This window comes from Photinus pyralis, unplaced genomic scaffold (assembly GCF_008802855.1).
Source record: "Photinus pyralis isolate 1611_PpyrPB1 unplaced genomic scaffold, Ppyr1.3 Ppyr1.4_LG5, whole genome shotgun sequence".
Taxonomy (NCBI): Eukaryota; Metazoa; Arthropoda; class Insecta; order Coleoptera; family Lampyridae; genus Photinus; species Photinus pyralis.
Window position 1 is genome coordinate 19,552,679 of NW_022170596.1, and position 20,422 is coordinate 19,573,100.

Consider the following 20,422-nt stretch of genomic DNA (forward strand, 5'->3'; position numbering starts at 1 on the left):
ATCCTTTTGTGTACAATCCCTCTGTTCTCAGGCTTGTTCAAATCATTATAGTCTTTAATGAATGTCTTCGATCATCGCCAATTAATAACTTTTAAATATGACATTTCTAAATGCCCAACAATCTTTAATCGATAACTAAACGATTATCGTTCGCGAACGAGGTCGTTAACGTTTACATAATAAACGGCTTAGGAATGGACATACTAATGAACTATCGGAGTAAAATTTCGTAGTCCGCTCACTTTAAAAATCGTTATCGCTTGATTTTTTGCAATGCTCAGCTTTATATGTCCAAAGTTTAATTGTAACGAAATTTCATACATTTTTGGTGTAAGGTAGCACGATTGTATAGGAAGATGCGACACGGAAAATTCGCCTAAAAACCTCGCCCTACGGTAAATTTTAATTCGCCCTCGGGATATTCGTCTCCGGAAGATTCACTCCATGAATATTCGCTACGGAAGATTGGCCCTCGTCAATATTCGAACCGAAAAATTCGCACAAACAGTGAAATTCTATCTTCATACCAGAGTTAAGCCCCTTCGGTATAATTGCTCAAAACAGTAGATTGGACGTTTAATATCCATGGTAATGATTGTCGCAACAATTTTCAATTATGGAAATTTGTAATTGAGTCTATGGAATAGTAACTTTTATATTCTCCTCGGGATACCTACTCGATATGGTAATTGGCGAAAACTCAACTCGGCAACTTGTTCTCGAACGTTGTTTTAGAATATTCGTGACTTGAAGGATCACCCCCGTATGTTCCTTTCCAGTAAAATCCGATCGTGGAAGATTCATCCCCATACATCCACTCACGAAGATTTGAGTTCGGGAGACTTTTCCCTAAGGAAATTTGACCCACATGTATTTGATTGTGATAGTGACAGCAAAGCTTCCGGGGGTGAATTTTCCGGGAGGGAAATTAACCGACACCAGTACCACAATTTGTGCTGAAGGCATAAAAATTGGAACTATTGTTTTTCATTTTGGTGTAATTCGCAGAAAAGCAAATACAGTTTTCTCCCATACGTAAAAATTAGTTTAGTGTAAATTTGAGGGCTAAACTACCTATACCGAAAAGTGGGAACAAAGTGCGCCTTAAAATAATTTGATAGGCCACAAGCAAACGACCGGAAGAACACCACCAATCATCCATTTTTTTGGAAAATGAACCAATAAAATGTACGTGATTTAGTAAGTGTACCGATAAAATTACGAAATATTGTTACGTAAGATTTGAAAATAAAGCCGACTTTATGAGCGTTTCTGCTTTGCCATTGAAAAGTTCTATAATGACTCCCTCCGTAAGGGAATGTAAATTCGCCTTTGAAATTGGAAGGGCGAGGGGGGGACGAGGGGCTACCACATGCACTTTGTACGGCGTATTTCCGGCCAGCCAGTCCGGGAAAATTCGTTTGTAACCGCCAGTAGGTTAGTGGCCCTAGTCAGCTGATGTTAAATACTAACCATACCAAATACGTTCGATTCCTCCCACCGATTTTCATCAAATGAGCAATGCTGAAAGAAAGCAACCTTTTATTTTCGATTAGTCGCGAGACTGATACAATTACACGTAGTTGCGGTAGGTGTGGCGGTACAAAAAAAGGACTACGCTCCGTCAGACCGTCACATAAAACACGGTTTTTTGGTCCTCTGTCATTAAGTGCGGTGATTTTGTTACGTCCGCGCTGAAAAGACTAAAATTAAAGGCAATTATCAGGATCACGTGTACTTTAACCACTCGCACGAGTGCGACGGCTTTATACTAGTTGTCAACCAGGAGGAATTCTCGCGTACACTATTAATTAGTAAGTAAAAATTGAAACGAAACCCAAAAGCTTTGCTCGATGGTTGGTATAAGTATTGATTAGAAGCATTTTTCCCCTGAGAAGGAAACCTGAAAGCCTGCTCCCGGAAACTGAAAATTAGACTCGCTTCAAAAATTCTCTGCCGAAGCTCTTTACTGCGGAAAATCGCCCAGTGAATTTCTCTTAGAAAGCTATGTAAATACCTACATTCACTTTTATTCGAAAATTGATTTTTATTAATAAAATTGTATTTGCTCTTTTTATTGTCTTTCGAAAATTATACAATTCTTAGGAACTAATTATTCACGCTCAAAATTAGATTGCACTACTATCGTTAATAGTGAGAAGGAAATGTCAAAGTACTTATTGCACAAAACGACGACATAATGAATGTGCAAACGAAACCTGACCAAGTGACCACCGCCGGAATTGTATGATTTCTTAAAAAAAAAAGGTCCTGTTTTCCTCGTGTTTTTCTATAGAAAATACTTGTAACCAAACAAATAATATAATAACGAACATTGAGTGTAAATAAACAAAATTATCATGGATATTACACACCGAGCTACATAAAGGCACAGATTAAAATACTCTGTCTGTGATAAAGGTAAGTGTCATAATCGCAGATTAAATTTTCTCTGCTTGTACTAAAAACGATTATTAAACAACATTTATGTTTCATTTAGAAATAAACCTCTATTTTAGAACTTAGCCGAAAAATATAACAACTGAATTAAAAATTTTGAATGTCCTTCTGTAATCCGTATTCCGTTTCAGGCGTCGGACTAAATGGCCTTAATAAATATAAAAAAATCCACCCATAATATATAACCGGCGGAATGCAGATGTTCATAATGAAAGAATACCCTATGGAAAATCATATGTTATCTTTTAATACCAGCAATATTTAAAATACAAACATTGCAGTTTTTTTAAATTGTCTAATTTTGGATTCGTCGATTACAGAATTTCTGTTTCGCGCATTTCGCAAAAAATTAAGAAACAACAAAATCAAAGCCTAGGCCAGGCCGCCTACCATCATCCTTCTATCTGTTATGGCTGCTGGAATAGAAAAATTAAAGAATAAGCACAAATTTGGGACCTGAAATGTAGTTTCCTAACGGAAATTTTGCACTATCGGTTTACGTTGAAAAACTGCTTGTTTTCGATCGTGTTTTTGTGCCCTCTGCCGCTAAATTTTTTTTACATAGGTTAAAAGGTCCTGAAATGGTACAATCTATACAGGCTGTTTCACGCAAACCGTTACCTAAAAGTATTGAGGGTCTCATACTTCATAGAGAATTTAAATTTGAAAATTTACATACCTACATAGCTTTTTTGTGATCTATCGAAAGAAAATATTATATTTTACTTCCGATTTTGCGGATGTGGATAGCAACTTTCTTATTTTAAATAGAACACCCTGTATTTTATTACATATTCGAAATCTACATGAAAATCTACGTAGTTTGGTACCATATTTCGCTATACTCATAATCATAGGTTTTCAAGTTATTCAAGATTTTTTAAAATTTTTGACGTACTATGACTGCTTTTCTTTTGAGCCCTGTACTTATGATTCCGTTGACTTGAATTTCCAAAATCAATAATACGGACTTGATGCGACATTGAGAATGATTTAAATTTTGATCGCTCTTTTACAGGGTGTTAATAATAATAATACTTAATTTAATTTAATAATTTTTTTGCTATTTGATTCGAGCTATTTATTAACGAGCTCCTAAACGAGTTCATGATGTTTAACTTTCTTTCCGTTCTGTTCGTGGAAGTTCCACCCGCACGTTAGTAAGGGAGGTATTTGCGTTGGGGTATCCCCCACTTTTTGACGGAAGTACACGTTATGAAGCACCAGGAATCGGAATCGGAATCAAGCAAAATCTCGTTGATTTCGTTCGGTCTGTCTGTCTGTACTCTCATTTCCGGCTAAACGGCTGAACCGATTGACACCAAATTTGGTACACATAAAACGGCAGAATCGCGCATGAGCAAGTCTGTGGATGGTATCTGTTATAGCCACAGCAAATTAGTCTCAAGTTCTCATTATGTTTCGTTCATGTTCCTCGCAAGTTTCTCTTAATTTTCTCTTCAATATCTGTCAAACTCCTCTTAGACTTTCCTGAAGTTACCAGAAAATTATTCCAAGTTCTTCTCAAATTACTTTCACATGGCACTTCTAAATTTCTTCGTCAATTTCTCCTTAAACAAAGTTGATCTCAAACTCGCATAACATTTTTTTCACGTTCCTCTTTAGCATTTGCTTAAATTCTTCTCAATTTCCTTTCAGACTTTGTTAGAGTTTCTATCAAATTCTTTTCAAGCTCATCTCAATTTCCTTTGTGCTTGTCAAATTCTCGTCAAGTCTCTCTAACGTGCTTCTCAAGTTGCGCATGTTCCTCTTCAAGTTTTTCCCAGTTCCCCCGCATATTTTGTTCAAGTTGATCCTGGGCATCGCTCACATTTTCCTCATGTTCCTCCCAAATCCTCAAGATCTCCTCTAATCATAATAGCATTAATAGCATCCGCGTTAGAACGTCTAGGGATGGTATATGGGATAAAGTGCGTAAGGCTAAGGACCTCTTAGTTTAGCCCATAACCGAGCCCATAACTAGAAACATATTTTCAGGAAGGTAATGTGGCAGGCTCTACGCTCCGAGGTCGCTTATTATTTCCCCAGGTACTTATTTTTTTTTCTTCATATTTTCAGTTTTTGTAATATTTATTTATGTGAAAGTCAGGAAAATGACACAGTACTGGCGAAGAAGTATTTAAATCCCGAGTCAGGTAATGTCATTTTACTGACGAGTTTTGTATTACATTTTACTCGATAAAATTTCAATTTTTATACAGAACTTTTGATTAATGTCAATCTGTCAGTGATCACTCTATTTACCTAATTCGAGAGGGGTTTGTGAAATGAAAATTGAAAACCAAAAACAAAAAAACGCAGACAGAACGCTGAAGTTTGTAGAGCGATATTCGAAACCCACAAAATGAAACTCGAATGAAGATGCAAAATGCGAGCAACAAAAAATTGGCAGTAATTGAAGAAATTTAAGACATAGAAAAGAAAATTAAAGATTAAACAATCGCAAACCCCAAATGGCAAAAAGGACCGGAGACCCTATACTAAACCTAGGACCGAAGATGGAAGAGCTAGAACCAAATGCCGAAAGCCGATAAATGGAAAACGAGGAATACAGAAGACCAGAAATTGAAATTAAAATCTCATCGAAGAAGAAAAATAAAACTGAAAACGCAAAAGACAGTGATAAGAAAATTGGAAGTAAATCACAGCTTTGGAGAATTCTCCTCGCTTTAAAGCACACAAGATACTGTGAGATTAACGGAATTTAACCAACCTTAAACGAATTTATTTATATTTATTTAAACAAAAACCATTTAAAATGCATATACGTAATGTTTACGAACAAAAAATGAGTTAATCCATGCATGATTATTATCGCACCCCACATAACGCAATCTAATATTCGGGTAGGAACAACTTTGCGTTAGGTTGGGGGTTCTGCTTTTGATGCTCTACCAGAAACTTCGAAACAAGCTTAACTTTTACGAGAAAAACGTATCAAAGATTCATTTCTATTGCGCAAAGTTTTGACGTCGGTACGGTACTTCTTCACACTTTCGACACTACTGAAGTTTTGCTATCAAATTCTCAAAAATTCGGTTTGGATTCGTTATTTGCATGCGAGTTTGCATGTTCAGGGATGATATCAAATTTTTTCGAGATCAGTATTTTCGCGCAGTCCCGCCTGGACGTAGCTATTAGAGTACCAATATTTTGAGATATGCAATTTCTGAACATAATTTATATCTCTCGTTACATCCTATAATACTCGATGTTGAAAACTAGTTTCTTTTCGTACATTTTATGCAATTTTTTGAGGAATAACGTAAATTTTGTGCTTTTAGGGTTTTTATTTGGTTGTTATTTGTACAGCATGCCGTGTAGGAGCGAAATTCGAGTCTCATTTAAAAATAGGTACACCCCCAAATTTCGTCCAAATTGTTTCAGGCGTTTTTGGGTTATCGTGTGCATAAGAGTGGACCACATACGTTACGCTAAAAAGTGGGTTCAAAATGTCCAGAAAACGCAATATTGGTATATCGAAAATTGACCGCGATTACAATACAATACAAAATGAGCACAAAATTACTGTCAAAAGCTCAATATTTCGGTACCAGTACTTTTCACGGAACTGCACCTAATTGTGAACATGGAAAAGCAGGATAACAGAATTATTCGTATAATGATTGAATTGGATAATGATTAAATGCGAATTTAATCAAATATTTCTCCAGCATTAGTTTTGTTTGTCAATGGAGTGTTATTTTTTTCGTGATGTTTGTAACGTATACACTTATCTGTATTTAGACGTTTTAGACTATCGTACCTATAATGAATGACGATATGTAAGTACTTTATGTACAATAGCATGAAATAAATTGTTATTATTATTAATGAAAACGCGAATTTAGACAATATTTGAATTTAACACCTGCGAAGCGATAATACAAAAGACCTGGTTTATTTTTGCATCATTTTCGGACGAGCCCCCCACAAATCACTGCAAATATATACGGAAAGATTCGTTTCTATTATGTTACGAAATGATTTCGCCTCACCGAGGGAAAGAAATGGGGAAGAATTTGTTGTGGTCCTCTCCTTTTCGTAGGTAATATTAATTCCGGAATTATCTTCGTACGATATACGTTTTGCAACCCTAAATATACCTACCTAAGATAAGGAAATTTCCTCAATTTCGTTCGGCCTTAGTCTATTTACGTAGATCCGTATAAAGCGCCGCATTAAGTCGAATAGATATGCACCCTCTACATCCTATTTGCTACGTGCTCGAATAGTTTATTGCACCTCAAGGAAGCTTCTCTATTTATCTGTTTGCATTTAAACAATAGCTAAACCCCTAAGGTTTCCGACTTTAATTGTCTTGAGTGAGTATCCTTATCGAAGCGTATGGTAAAAGATTGACACGTAATGAGTTTAAATTTTTCACAGGCAGTTTGAAAATGCAGTAAATGTCATTAAAAAAATATGTGCCTATTTCTTACTCTCGTAAAATACGACGATCTTCTTAAGACAATAAGTTGCAGTTAAATTGAAAAACGAGCCCTGTTATCAAAATCGATTAATTAGGTCAAAAATTAGACCTTTTGTGAGAAACTTTTACGATGAAAAAAGCCCTTTGTGATAATTCAAAATTAAGCACCAAAAAATATTACGAACGGTACTGTACTGATATAATCCAATTAGAGTGAATTGTCTCAACTGCAATATATCAATAATATACAGGGTGTAAAAATGGTTTACGCACCAAAAATCACTCGTGCCGTGAAATTATTGACACAAACATTCGTCCATGCAGCGTAATTTATTTAATTCTTCTGGTTTCCCGAATTGAAAAATAATAAATGCGGAAATGTGCGGACGCAGAATTTTCCAAGCTACCTATATGAAAGCTTTTTACAACTTTTATCTAAATTAATTAAGGGAGAAAATGCTTCAATATAAAGAAATTAGCATTGAAATCCCTATGGTACGTAAACCGTTTCTACACCCTGTATATGGATATCTGCAGTGGCAATAGTTTCTCGAAGATCTCCACAAGCATGGGGAGCAGTGTACTACTTCGAATAAAACACAAACGAAGAAAAATCTAACTTAATCCAATCACAGGGAATACCCAAAACCACGTAATGAAGAACAGCGTATGGTGCTTAAAAAAATTAAAAACCCTACGTTTATATCGAAAATAAATTTTCAAGATGATCATTATTTCCAATTAAATCAAGAGTGGCCATAGATAAGTATATCGAAAGATCACAAAATTGACACACCGAATTTATTATGCATTTAATTATCTAATGTACTCAATGCCTCATTCTCGATACTTTAATAGGGTATCTCCGTAATTGTTGCTCTCAAAAAAGTTATATAGGCTCTATTTCCTCTTTTTGGGTCAAACAAGAGGGTAAAATCTACATTTGAAAATATTCGCTCACCTAAGATCTATGGGGGAAAACCAAAAAATTTTTAATTTCAGAATGACCATATATTTTAATAGTTAAAAAAGAGAGACAAAAAAAATGGTTTCTTTATAATGATTTTTAAATAATCTGTCGATTTCAAAATAAGTATACAGGGTCAGGTAAAAAAGCTATCGTCCCTTTGTTGTGCAACACGCTGTATAGTTTGATTTAAAAAACCTTAAATTTTTTTTCAAATATATAACGCATTAGAGATGATTCATATGATTAAAAAATACAAAAAAAATGCCGAAAAGATTTTTAGAATTTTTGTTTTTTTTTAAATATTTTTTGAACTTTTTTGAATCAATATTGAATTTTCTTCATTTTAGTGTTACATTTTTTAAGAGAGAATTAATTTAGTATCCTATCTTTTAGATTAAAATATACAAGGTATTCCATTTAGAAAAGTGAGGTTAAGTCTGATAACTCAGTAATAAATAAACCTTTACCTTGCGAAACGTCGGTTCTTTATCCCCTCTTATAATCGGAAAGTAAAAAAAACCTGATTCTCTGGTTTTATCGCCCTTAATAAATACAATACAAAATAAATTGACTTGTTTGAAAAATACGATCGTTCCAGCTCCAGTTTTCCTTGCATTGGTTGATTTAGGAAATTGAGGTACTTCATGTAATGTAGAACAATTACCGAAACCAGACTGAACTAACCAATTTCAATTTTTTAAATTCAAATTTGGCGCCTTATTCAATTTCTGAGAGTACCGACAATTTTTCATACTTTAAAGTTGGATATCAAACTTACGTATTGCCATTGACTAATATTAGTCAATGGTATTGCCGAGGGTATTGCGCAGGCAAGGTAATGCGATTAAGTTCAAAAAGCAGTATTTCCTATTCAGACTTGTAACAGCCATTAGGCCAATTTTTACCAGATTTTTTATAATTATATTATTGAAGTGAAAAGGCTGGTGTTAGGTAAGTGGTTAGTTTTTTGATTGTCCCTTGTATTTATTGCTGGTTAGTTAGGTTTTTTTGGGAATTACGAATCTAATTATTGTGGATTGGAATAAAAGCATTTTTGGAGTCTTTAATCGTCGATCCAAAACCCATATCCGAACAGTAACAAATACAAATTAACTTTTTAATACCTATATCGTGATCAACTGATCAGGATTTTTAATATTCTTAATTGATGAAACACTTGGTACTGATTCGTATTCCAAACAAATTTTACGCACCTCCTGCATGCTAAATAAAAAATTTAAAACCGACACCAAAGATTGGCATTACTGGACTTCTAAATTTACCATGTGCCCAAAACCGGCAGACTCCTATTTTTATGCAATACACAATTCAAGGGAACTTACTTTTATCGATGTGTTGAAATTTTCTCCCATTTTTCACTTTGGAAGGGAGTAGCAATTTGGAAAATTGGTTAGCGACAATACGAGTCGATCTCCCGTATTACCGTTCAATTGGGTTGCTTGGTGAACATTAATTTTGAAAGATGGTTGAACTTTGAGTTATCCACAGTAATAAATACCCAATGTTCTGCAATTTATCAAAAAAGCACCCTTGTAACTTAGATTTTAACAACAAACAAAAGCTAGAATTAAAGGTCATTAACAACAAATATTACGCAGCGGAATGTTTTGCATCTTAGACCCAAACGATTTCGTGGTAACAATTTATTTAAAAGCGAACACCTTAATCCAAATATGCACCGATACGAGAAAAGGTTCGCTTACTTAAAACGGCAACGCTTCGAAATATTCACGTTAGAAAATTATAGTAACCGTCCAATCGTCTCGTTCACGCAATGAATTTTCAGTTTATTCATAAATCAACCACGTATTATTAATTTACTTCTGCTGGGAGCTCGTAGCGAATTTAGAAGGCACCCCCACGTTTGTTAAACTTGTAAAAAATTGTGGCACTGCCTCCGGTTGTGAGGACAACGATTCTCACACACACTGCGGTTATACGGCTTTCGGTTTAACCTTTTAATTAATAGTAAAGTTTTCGCGTTCACGTATGCACCGAACATTCGGCTAAAAATCAATACGCGATCGAAAAAAATAGCGCTCGACCGGCATAGATTTTCTTCGAAAAGTTTAATACCCATGTCGCTATCCCACCAGATTTTTACTTAAATACATCGCCGAATCCCTTTTAGACTTTTAGCGAACGCAACTTTTGTTGAAAGCGTGCCTTCATAACCAATACAAATCCCGCATTTTCCTCACTTGTTCGCTTTATCTTAAAACGCTTTATTTTCTGGAATATAAGATCTGTTCTCTATCCTTATGAACCGGTACACGTATAACATTTTCTATACCACAATTTTGTAAATTTTACAAATCTTTAAAGCCTAAAACGACTACTATCAAGAGACTTTTTTCCTTCCAATGTATTACGCATTGTAAAAATTTGCTCAAAACAAGGTTACTTTTTGATTAATGGATTTTGGTAACAGTGCTCGTTTTTCAATTCCAGATTACTAGGTTCTATTATACTATTTATTAGTAGTAGGCACAAATTGTTTGTGAAAATCATCCCAGAGCAGCCTACAGTAGACTTCGACTATACATTTACACTGTCTGAAGAATTTGTGAAGAATGTCTGAAAGATACCCAAGTAAGGATAACCCTAAGAGTCCTTAAACGTCTGCAAAGAATATCTCATGAATCTTCAAAATATCTTGGAATAGACTATGGAGAGAATCTGATAAAGTATACAGTGAAGCATCTGTGAAGCGAGCAATTACAAAATCTTTATAAAGTGTCTGTGAAGATTGAAAAATACCTAAAATACCTAAATAATGTTTAGGGATGAAGTATGAAAAACAGATCTTAAAGAATCTAAAAAAATCATTCAAGGATGTCGAAAAATCTCGAAAACCTTCAAGAGGAATTTTTTAATAATCTCCGACGAACCAAAAACCTTGAAGAACCTAGAAGAGACAGCGTAGACTCTGAAAAAAAACTGCTAATAACCGGAAGAATCAATAAATCAAGAATCTCTAATTTCTGCTGAATCTCCGCGGAACCTTAAATGAAGGTTTCTGCTTAACTTTTTGTGTTATAACTCCATCCCTGGTGCTCGGTTCGAGTCAGGATTCTTTGTGGTCGTAGTCGAACATGCAACCCTCTGGCTTATACTGCATTTTTCCTAGAGAATATGTGCGAAATGACTCATGAATCTCTTTCAGACCCTAATAAAAGTCTTACTGAACTTTTAAAAACCCTAAAAATGATGTGTAACACATTTTCTGTAGGAATTTCTAAAGGATCTCTGAATAATTTAGGAATATATGTAACTAAAGTATCAATAAAAAATTAAATAATTTCTTAGAGATCTCTAAATAAGGATCTCTAAGCAAGCTCTGAAAAATCTGAGAAAAATATTTGAAGAATATCTCAAGAATCGATAAAAATTGTGGGGTAGAAATCCGTACGAAATCTCTGAGGACTCTCAAAAATATGAATGATTTATCAAGAGTGCTTGATATATACCTGAAGAATCCTCGACGGATCTGCAAAAAAATTTAGTGATTATCCAGAATTTAGTAATATAGCAAACCTAACCATGTTAAGTGCCTTTTTTTGGACTACTCGTTACTATCTATAATTGGCTTTGATTAAAATAGGGAGTGAATTAGATTGCTAAGAATCCATTGGAATCGGCAGTTTTTTTTAGGTACACAAAGTGCAAACTTAAATAGCTCAGAAACATTTAAGATTTTAGAGGTTTAAGAGCTATCGCATAAGAGATTGATTTTCAATTTTATCTTTTATTCCAAATCACTTCAAAAGATATCATTGATTTAGGAAACAAACATAAGTGTGTACGACAAAATGCCTTCAAACACTGAAAACTATGCTTCAACTGCTGCAGGATTGATAATGTATGTTATCAAACCATGCGCGGTGCGTGTTATCATTAAACTTCCGTTTAATATTTTTAGTTACATTGAATTATTTATTAGTAATGTCGTTCACGATTCTTACAATAACGTACTACCCTCTGTTCCTTTATTCCAAAGCAATAACGATACATTGAGTAGTTGAGAAAAATTTGCTGTTGCACAAATACCACCCTCACTGCATTACAGTTAAAAACTATGTAATAAACGTGGGCTATTATATTATACCAAAGATTATCCTCTTCCATTATACGTAATTCACCATTATTTATGAAATCAGAAAATTATGGTTTTGCGCAATCGCGATTTTGACTAAATATATTTCCGTTCTTAGTAAAGTGTCTATAGAACATATGTACCAAATTTGGTTCAATTCGATGGAATAGTTTAGCCACAACATGGAAAAATATCAAAACTTTGACAGTTTTTTTGTTACTTTGTGGCACTTGCGCATGCGCGATTCGTCCCCAAAAGCTCTTCCTTTTATGTATAGCAAATTTGGTTTGAACGTTTTTAGCCGATTAGCTGGAAATGAGAGTACAGGCAGACAGACCAACCGACCATCATCGAGATTTTGTTTGATACAGATTCCTGGTGATTCAAAAGGTGTATTTCCGTAAAAAAGTGAGGAGTCTCTAAATTACTGTTTGCCCCCTTTGAATGCCAATTATGCCTCTTGTTTTGTAACTTACCTGTTAATACTGGACGCGTTGCTGGCAAAGATTATATAATGCGATCTGTAACAAATCCAAGAACAGGTTACTACAGCAAAACGAAAAACCTTTACTTAATTTTAATTAATTAACCCTAGAAAATCTTAGCGACATTAGGATCTTTGAAAATCATAATGCTAAAATTAAGGGAAGTTTATAAACACAACATGTCCTAAGAATCGCATTAGAAAGTTCTTAAAAATCATCGCAATTTGAAGAATCCTGAGAGTATGAGCAATTTTTGGTTCCTCTATGCGTATTTCCGATATTTAAGGGTTGTATAGTTTTAATAGCAATCGCAACATTTGGTATAATTATGTGTCCAAACACCCTTAAACAGTACCTGTCTGAACTACTACACTAATTATTTCGCAGGGTCATACACCAGCAGAGCGAACGCTAAAGGCTCATTTCATTCACCGAATAACCTGCAACAGGACGAGCGACAAAGTCACTTCCGGTTGACGAATATTGACCAAAATTTAATCGATTAGTCCCTTCACCATTTTCTACCTATTGCTAAAAACAGAATTGGAACATTCGAAATCGTTAGTGAGTTATCGTGTCCAAAGACGGACAGAAAGTCCCAAATTATAAAGCTTTTGTCGCTAGTTAATAATTCACTATTCGAATAATTCAAACCTCGATGCAAACACTGGAATATGTACTTGCATTATTATGTTACTTTTAAATTGTGAAGAAAATAGAGATCTAGTAGGAAGCCACATTTTACTTGTGGTTAAGTGGTAATAAATGATCCCATACTTTCCTCTGGATTACATTTTAAAGCATAATATAAAAATGTGTTTTAAACTTTAAAACAGAGCTAAATCTAACCCTGCCCTAGAAGCTTACGAGTTTCATTGGCCCAACTGTTTATGTTGAACTTTAATCCTCTTTGCATTTACTAAAAATTGAAAGCTCAAACTACACAACAAATGTGGAAATTAATGACACGATTAAATCAATACTAATTAGAATCGTTCGTAACAGTTGTCCTAATAAAGGGGATGAATTAATGCGTTCAGGTTTGGAGGGAAAGTTGTTTTCATAAAACGAAAAGTTACAAATTACAAGCGATAAAACTCTACAGAGGCTTTGTGAAATTTCCGTTTTGTCCTTCAACTTGAAATCCCAACATTTCTAGAATTCTAAACCTTTTATTATCCATCTACCGACCGCTAAAACTGGAATGTTGGGGGCAGGCAAGATGATGGTTCGGATCGGTTTTTGGCAGGAGTTTTTGTTTGAGGGGTGGGGTGCGAGGTGAGGCAGTTAGAGAGGTAGGTGTTATCCGGGTATAGATTTTAGTGCTCAGCTGTTCTTCCCTCCCTTATCCCCTCGTGAGTTATAATCATGTCGGGGGGGCTCACACATACACAAAGCTTTTCGCTGTTATCCACAGTGCTTCAAGCTTCAACTTCGCATCGCATCTCCCTAGCAACAAAACGTGCAACTGCGCAACATTACGGAACAGTTCACTCAAAAAAGCTTTTAGAAAATTGAAAACGTGAATTATTTAGATATTTCGTAAGAAAAAGTCGTTTGTCAATCGCTTTCCCTCAATTAAATGCGAACTTAACAAGTGCTGAAGTGTGATTTTTATTTGTGCGACGCGTTGTTCCTCATTTAAATTCTGGACGATGTGTCAATAACTAACAGTTTTGTGCAAGTGCTGAGCTGGGAACTTTGGTGTTGGTTGTGCATTCCGAGCTTTCTCATGATTAATTGTCCGACGGTATTTGCCTCGGGAGAGAAAACGTCTTGAGGTGAAGAAGCACTCAGCGTCTCCATAAATTATTTTTAATTAATTAGGTATGTCGTCGGTAGTTTCAATTCGTGAGAACACGGAATTGACAATAATCAAGTAGTTAGTTTAATTACTCTACGACCAAAGAATAAAAAGTGATTATTTTCAAGTCGAGACTGCCGCGATTAATCCTAGAACATAAATTTTCTGGTGTACATTGAGCTATTGCCAAAGGGAACTTTCGTTTTCCAATTTGAATGCGTTTTTTAGTCATGCGAAAAGTAGTGCTCTAAAATAGAGTTGCAATTCACAGAATCATTTGGGACTTAATTGTAAGGATCTAGTACTATCGTAAAAGAAGGCCGAAAAATAAGAACTTTTTGATTTTTATTCTCCTTTTGCCAAAAAAAGAATTTTACGTAGTTTTCAAGAACTTTCAAATAAAACAGAATTATCTCGACGTTGACTCAATAATTATTTTAATAATTTAATTTGCAAGTTTGAGACAGCTTGGAAAATATAAATGATAACCCAAAATTGCATTTTTGAAAACTACCACAATACAATCTGGAGAGTTTACCGTCGGATAGTAAGCAGCGCTCTGAATTTGTAGAGCAAGTTGAAACCCTAAATTTAATTACTTGTACATAAATTACCCGGACTGTTGGTAAAAGAAACATTGATGGTGTCTCATTTTAGTGTATATCCAAATTGTAAGAGAAACACTTCCGCTATTTACGTCAATTTCCATACATAAAAGCCTGTCAAATATTCAGAATGAAACTAGTGATGAGTGTGTGGCCAAAAGATGTGCCGTAACGAATCTAGGTATTCGGTACTCCATTTCCTGCGCGACCCTCACCCTTTCTGATATCTTTACAATATATGAAATGGGGGGAGTATATATGGATCGGCTGAATGCCTATTATCGAAACAGCTTGATCTGCCATCGCAAGAGGGTCGTTGCGCACATACTAAATATGCTTTAAAAAATTAACATTCATATTTTCTGACTACCTAATATTTTATTTTTTATGGAAAGCGCCTGATTGTGTTTCCTAAATAATTCGTATGCCGTTGGATCTTTGGACCGTCCGCCACCCCCTTTCAGAGCTCAGCAGCGCAGAAGATTTTAAAAGAGCTTCTAACAATGAAAAAGCTCAGGAGGTTGTAGAACGCCCTCGAGAACGCCTGCAGTTGCTCGGGGTCTTAGAATGCATATGAAAATACATCTCCGAGTACATCTCGAACCACTTTTTAAGCTTCTCGTTCCGTTGTATAGCCCATGGCATCTTAACTGCTTTTCAGAAACTCGATGGAAGATGGAAGATCCTATAAAATTCTGACTGAGGCCTTGAAAACACTTTCCTAGGGCATTTCTAGAGAAGCACTGTTTGGCCTTTGTAAGGCTAGGCGAGACTGCAAAGGCCTAGGACGCTGTAGTTAAACTAGAAACCTCTGGAAAGATTTGAAAGGAGCCTAACATGCCCAGCAGTGATGCAATAAGGCTTTGGCACGTTCGAACACCCCGGAGAAAAACCAACAGGCTCTGGCTCACCTCTGAAAATATTAGAATACCTTGAAAAGTACTTATACTGCTATGTTTAGAGTCTTACGAATTTCTCAGAAATTCTGTACACCTTTTATAAGGATATCGAGAAGCTTATACCGTTTTTTCAAGAGCCAGAGTTACCTAAGCCATTTAGCGAGGTGGGGAGGTATGGAAATGATCTAGAAAGCTTTGCAAATGTAAGTAAAACCTCTAAAAAGAGCAACGCCGGGATTGCGATAGAGTAGGAAAAAAAAGGCGCTGTAAAGGTTCTAGAAAGCGCCTGTTTGCTCTGTAAAGCCTTTGAAAAGCATTACAATGTCCATTTCGCACTTAAATACAGTTCACGATTAACGGGCTTCAGCTTCATGGTGTCACATTCGAACGTTTCTGTAAAACTATACAAGTAGATTTTTCGTTCTAATTGCGTTTAATAGCTTTTCTTTGTATTAATCGAAGGAAAAATCATTGTTATAGAATTTTGGTATACACTACTAGCATTTTGTAGAATTTTGTTTAGAAATTTTTTCAAAGCGCACAATAAAATTATTATCTTATACAATTGAGATATAGCCTAAAAAGCGTCAGACTTGTGTAGAAAAACTTCGAGTATCCTGGAACACATTAAAAAGGCTTTGGAAGCCATTATAAGGCTATTTATCTAGCATATACAGCGCTTTTCATCAATAAAAAAAAAGGTATTCTAAATGCAAGTTTGAGGCGACCTGCAAAATTACAGATGAATTTATACAAATGATTTAAATAAAAGGATCAAAAAATCAAAATTATCTTATGCATCTGAAATATTGTATACTTATACATTGACCAAAAATTGCATTAAAAAGAAATTTTTTCTTTTCGTTATTTTCGGAATTTTGGAATTTCGCAAAAAAATTGACAGATATACTTACTTCATGCGAATCACGTAGGTACTATTATTTTTTTGATTATTTTTCAAATAAAGCCATTAATTTAAAGAAGTACCATACTTTACTGGTGATAAACTGTCACTTCATTCAAACATTCAGTTTCTGTACATGCTGCTTTCACTTACTGTTTATTATCTACATACCTATATCGTAAATTATTTCTTCGGATCTATCTATGGATTTTGTAGATTTTTAAACACTATTGCTACAGATATGTTAAATTTTAAATTTTCGGCCTGCATCGATTGATACCTTTCTCTCCTTTTCACAACTTAATGGATGTAGGTAAATTTCCACGACTAAAGTATACCCCTCCATGACATATTGGGGCTGAGTGGTAAACTAGACGGTTAATATTTTTGACCAACCTGTGAATATCTAGTGAATTTCAATTGTTCAAAAGAAGTCCAGAGATTATGTATGGAGTTACACACTAAATGAATGTTTGATGTAGGCCTACAGATTTTTATCTGTGAAATTGTTGACATCCATGTAGCTCGTAGAACAGTAGAGCGGGAGGGGTTGATCACGACGGAAATTCTTATCCTCATATAGGAAATTTCCAGGAAATAACTGGGAAGTATGTAGGAAATGGACAAAATTATATATTCTGGAGAAATATTAGAAAATTTTTGGGGAAATTTCAAACGAATGTGGAAATTCTAGGGAAATATTAGGAAATCTATAGGAAATTTTAAGGAAAGGTTTCTATAGGGAGGTAACGTTACTCATTTCAATTAATTCGAAGAAATTTTGCGTAAATTTGGGGAAATATAAGGCAATGCTAGAATGTTGGGGGAATTAAGGGAAATGGTGATAATTTTTAGGCAATGAAAGAAATCTCTATCCACTAAAATAGGGCGTCTTTTCTACTTCCATGAACAACAAAAGTTTTGAAACGTTTGTGGAAGGTAAAACTCAGTAGAAAATTCCGATTTTTAAAATTCAAATTTTTTTTTATCGTGATTTTGAGGGTAAACTTGTGAAACTTTTTTGAAACGAATTATTGGTGCAAGAAGTGAGGTTCTTTAATTTTCGATAATGATATGGGCTTTACAGACACACATAAATGCATATTCTGAAAGATTACAGAAATGTGCATATTTTAGAAAATTTGAGGGGGATATGTTATACATAATGCAAATTTATGCAAATAGCATTAGTACATTATGTTAATCAATGCTGAAATCAAAATAAAATGTCATAGTTAATGTGGCATCCGCAAATTGAATCGTTTATATTAATATCATATTCATATTTCAGGAATAATTGAATTGCACACAGGAATTATTATAATAAATTATTTTTAATCGAAAAATAATAATGGACTAAGTTCCAGTTCAGTGAAAGATTTCATTGAGGTACGACAATGTTTTGTACCAGGTACTAGGTACAACGAAACGGGGTTTTTAAAGAGTATTCACTTCATATTGGAAGTTTTTTTAAATAATGCGTATAAAGACATACTGAGACATACTGATTATGTCGGAAAATTTCGGTAAAATTTCATGTAAATTAGCGCATAGTGATCCGGTATGAAGTTATTAACATAAAACTGTAAAATGAGTGTATAAGGCACAGTTTCGAGAGGTGGACGTGGGGGGGAGGGGCTGCTTTGAGCTTTGTTATGTATCCACTTCTTGAATGAAATAACACTATGGATATCTGTTTCAACAATAAATGGTTATAGTTGGCCCCTTGCCGTGCGAGTTGAAAATATAAACTTTTCACAGATAAGGGAGAGGGAAGTAGGGCATTTCGATCGAATCTCACCCTGAAATATGACCTCCTTCAATTGAGTTCAAAGTGTGATCAATTAGAGTTGGAACTAAATAACCAGACGATTTTTCGTTTAAAGGTTGCTATTTAAAAACAATGGTGGGGCTCCGCTTAAATTTGTCGGTGCAAACGGCCATAAGAAACAGCCAATAGAAACAAAGGTTTATTGTGCGTTGCTAACCAACGAAACCATACCTTTGTTTCTATTGCCTATTTCTTAATGATCTAACGATTAATGATAATGATTGCATAAACCCACCATAAAACGGCGTTCTAGAGGTTTTAATTGTTCGGATTAGTTTTTGAAGTTATGGCAGATGACAACGATGATCCACTTGATATTACATACAAGGATCAAATATCAGGAAATGGCTTTATTGTAAAAATAGTTACGGTCTTTCAAGCGATGTAAGATAATCTATGATTGAACAAAAAATACCCTTAAATGTTTAATTTAAATCCGTACATTATTTTATTCAAGCATATAAATCATTGTAAAGCTTCTGACAATTCTGAATTTAACTTAGACGTCAAAAATAGCAAGCTTGGCTTCTGCCGTCACGGTCGTTTCGATAGAAACAGCATTGTCATATGTTCTGAACCCCATTTGATATCGTGCTCGGCGTCGCATTTGATATAAGAATGACAGATGTCATTAGAATACACAATCTGTTTCACCTTATCTGCCATTGCGGAAGTGTTAACTTTATCTACCCTTACAGTTAAAAAGCGACTTAATCATTCAAATCAATTACAATGTCAACATATGCTATAAAATAAATAATTTTAAATAAATTCTAATCAAGTAATAATAATTGCCTGAATTGGCATTGTCATAAATAGAAGTAGAGATCTGACGAGGCTTCATTTTCCAACATTTAACTTTATTGGTAGTAAAAAGAGGCACTTTTATTGTCTGTTTGACAGAACAGTGATAAAAGTTGATCGTCTCTTACATTAAATTATATGTATAAGTGTATACCTTAAATTAAATACTTGATGGATACACACCTTGGTAGCAGTCTTGTTTCATTCTTATAAATTAAATAAAATAGCGTTGCATAAACCCACCATCTAATGCCAAAGTTGTCCCCATCCCACTCGCTCTCCGTCTTTTTGACTATTCAAAACTTATTCGAAATTTTGAAATGGAATATTGAAAGAATATGAATAATTGAATTCTTGAATAAATATATAAATAAATAAATAAAGCAAACAATCTACGTGTCTTATTGTAATATGTCCACAAAATTTAAATAATAATTTTGAAAATGGGAAAAACCCACAAACAAATATATCATAACCCAAAAAATGTCGCAAGTAAAAAATAAATGAATTCAAAAATATCGAGGGGTGTGGGGCCAACTCAGGTTCAAAATATTATAAGCAAAACTTAAAAAATCTATTGCCAATAACTGATTACTTATTTCTAACCCTTGTTATTTTTTGTTTTTCAGAATCGTCATTTAAACTGGAGTAGCTTCTTGCCCTTGTAGTGCGTATGCCTTCCCACATGAAATGAAAACTACAACCGTGGAAAAATTTTCATCTGTAAGAAAATGGTGGTGATTGTTGAAAAATGAAAGACCGAATGATCCACCATTAAACAGTAACACTATTGGATACAGCCCTCTAAGTCAATGCTTTTCCAAACGGGTTATTGTTGTTGTAAGGAAACCACCCGCACCAAAGGGAGCTGTGACATGTGACAAGGCGATTGGTCCGGCAGCTCCGGGGGAAACCTGGACTAATTTTTAATGGCCAAGAAAATTGTTATCATTTTTTTCATTATATACTTATCTGCTAAGGAAGATCTGCATTTAAAAATTCGTTGACCCTATTTAAAATCTAAAGATATATTTTTTAAACAAATCATTGGCTTGCTTTAAAAAAATTGATAGTCAATCACGTCAAATTT

The 20,422-nt window shown here is 34.6% G+C and overlaps 1 long non-coding RNA gene across 1 annotated transcript; it reads left to right on the forward strand.

The window, feature by feature from the left end:
• Nucleotides 1-1,562: 1,562 nt before the first annotated feature.
• On the forward strand, nucleotides 1,563-20,078 carry LOC116170990. Its single transcript, XR_004145354.1, has 2 exons — nucleotides 1,563-1,814; nucleotides 19,962-20,078. It is a non-coding gene; the product is annotated as an uncharacterized LOC116170990 (long non-coding RNA).
• Nucleotides 20,079-20,422: the final 344 nt, after the last annotated feature.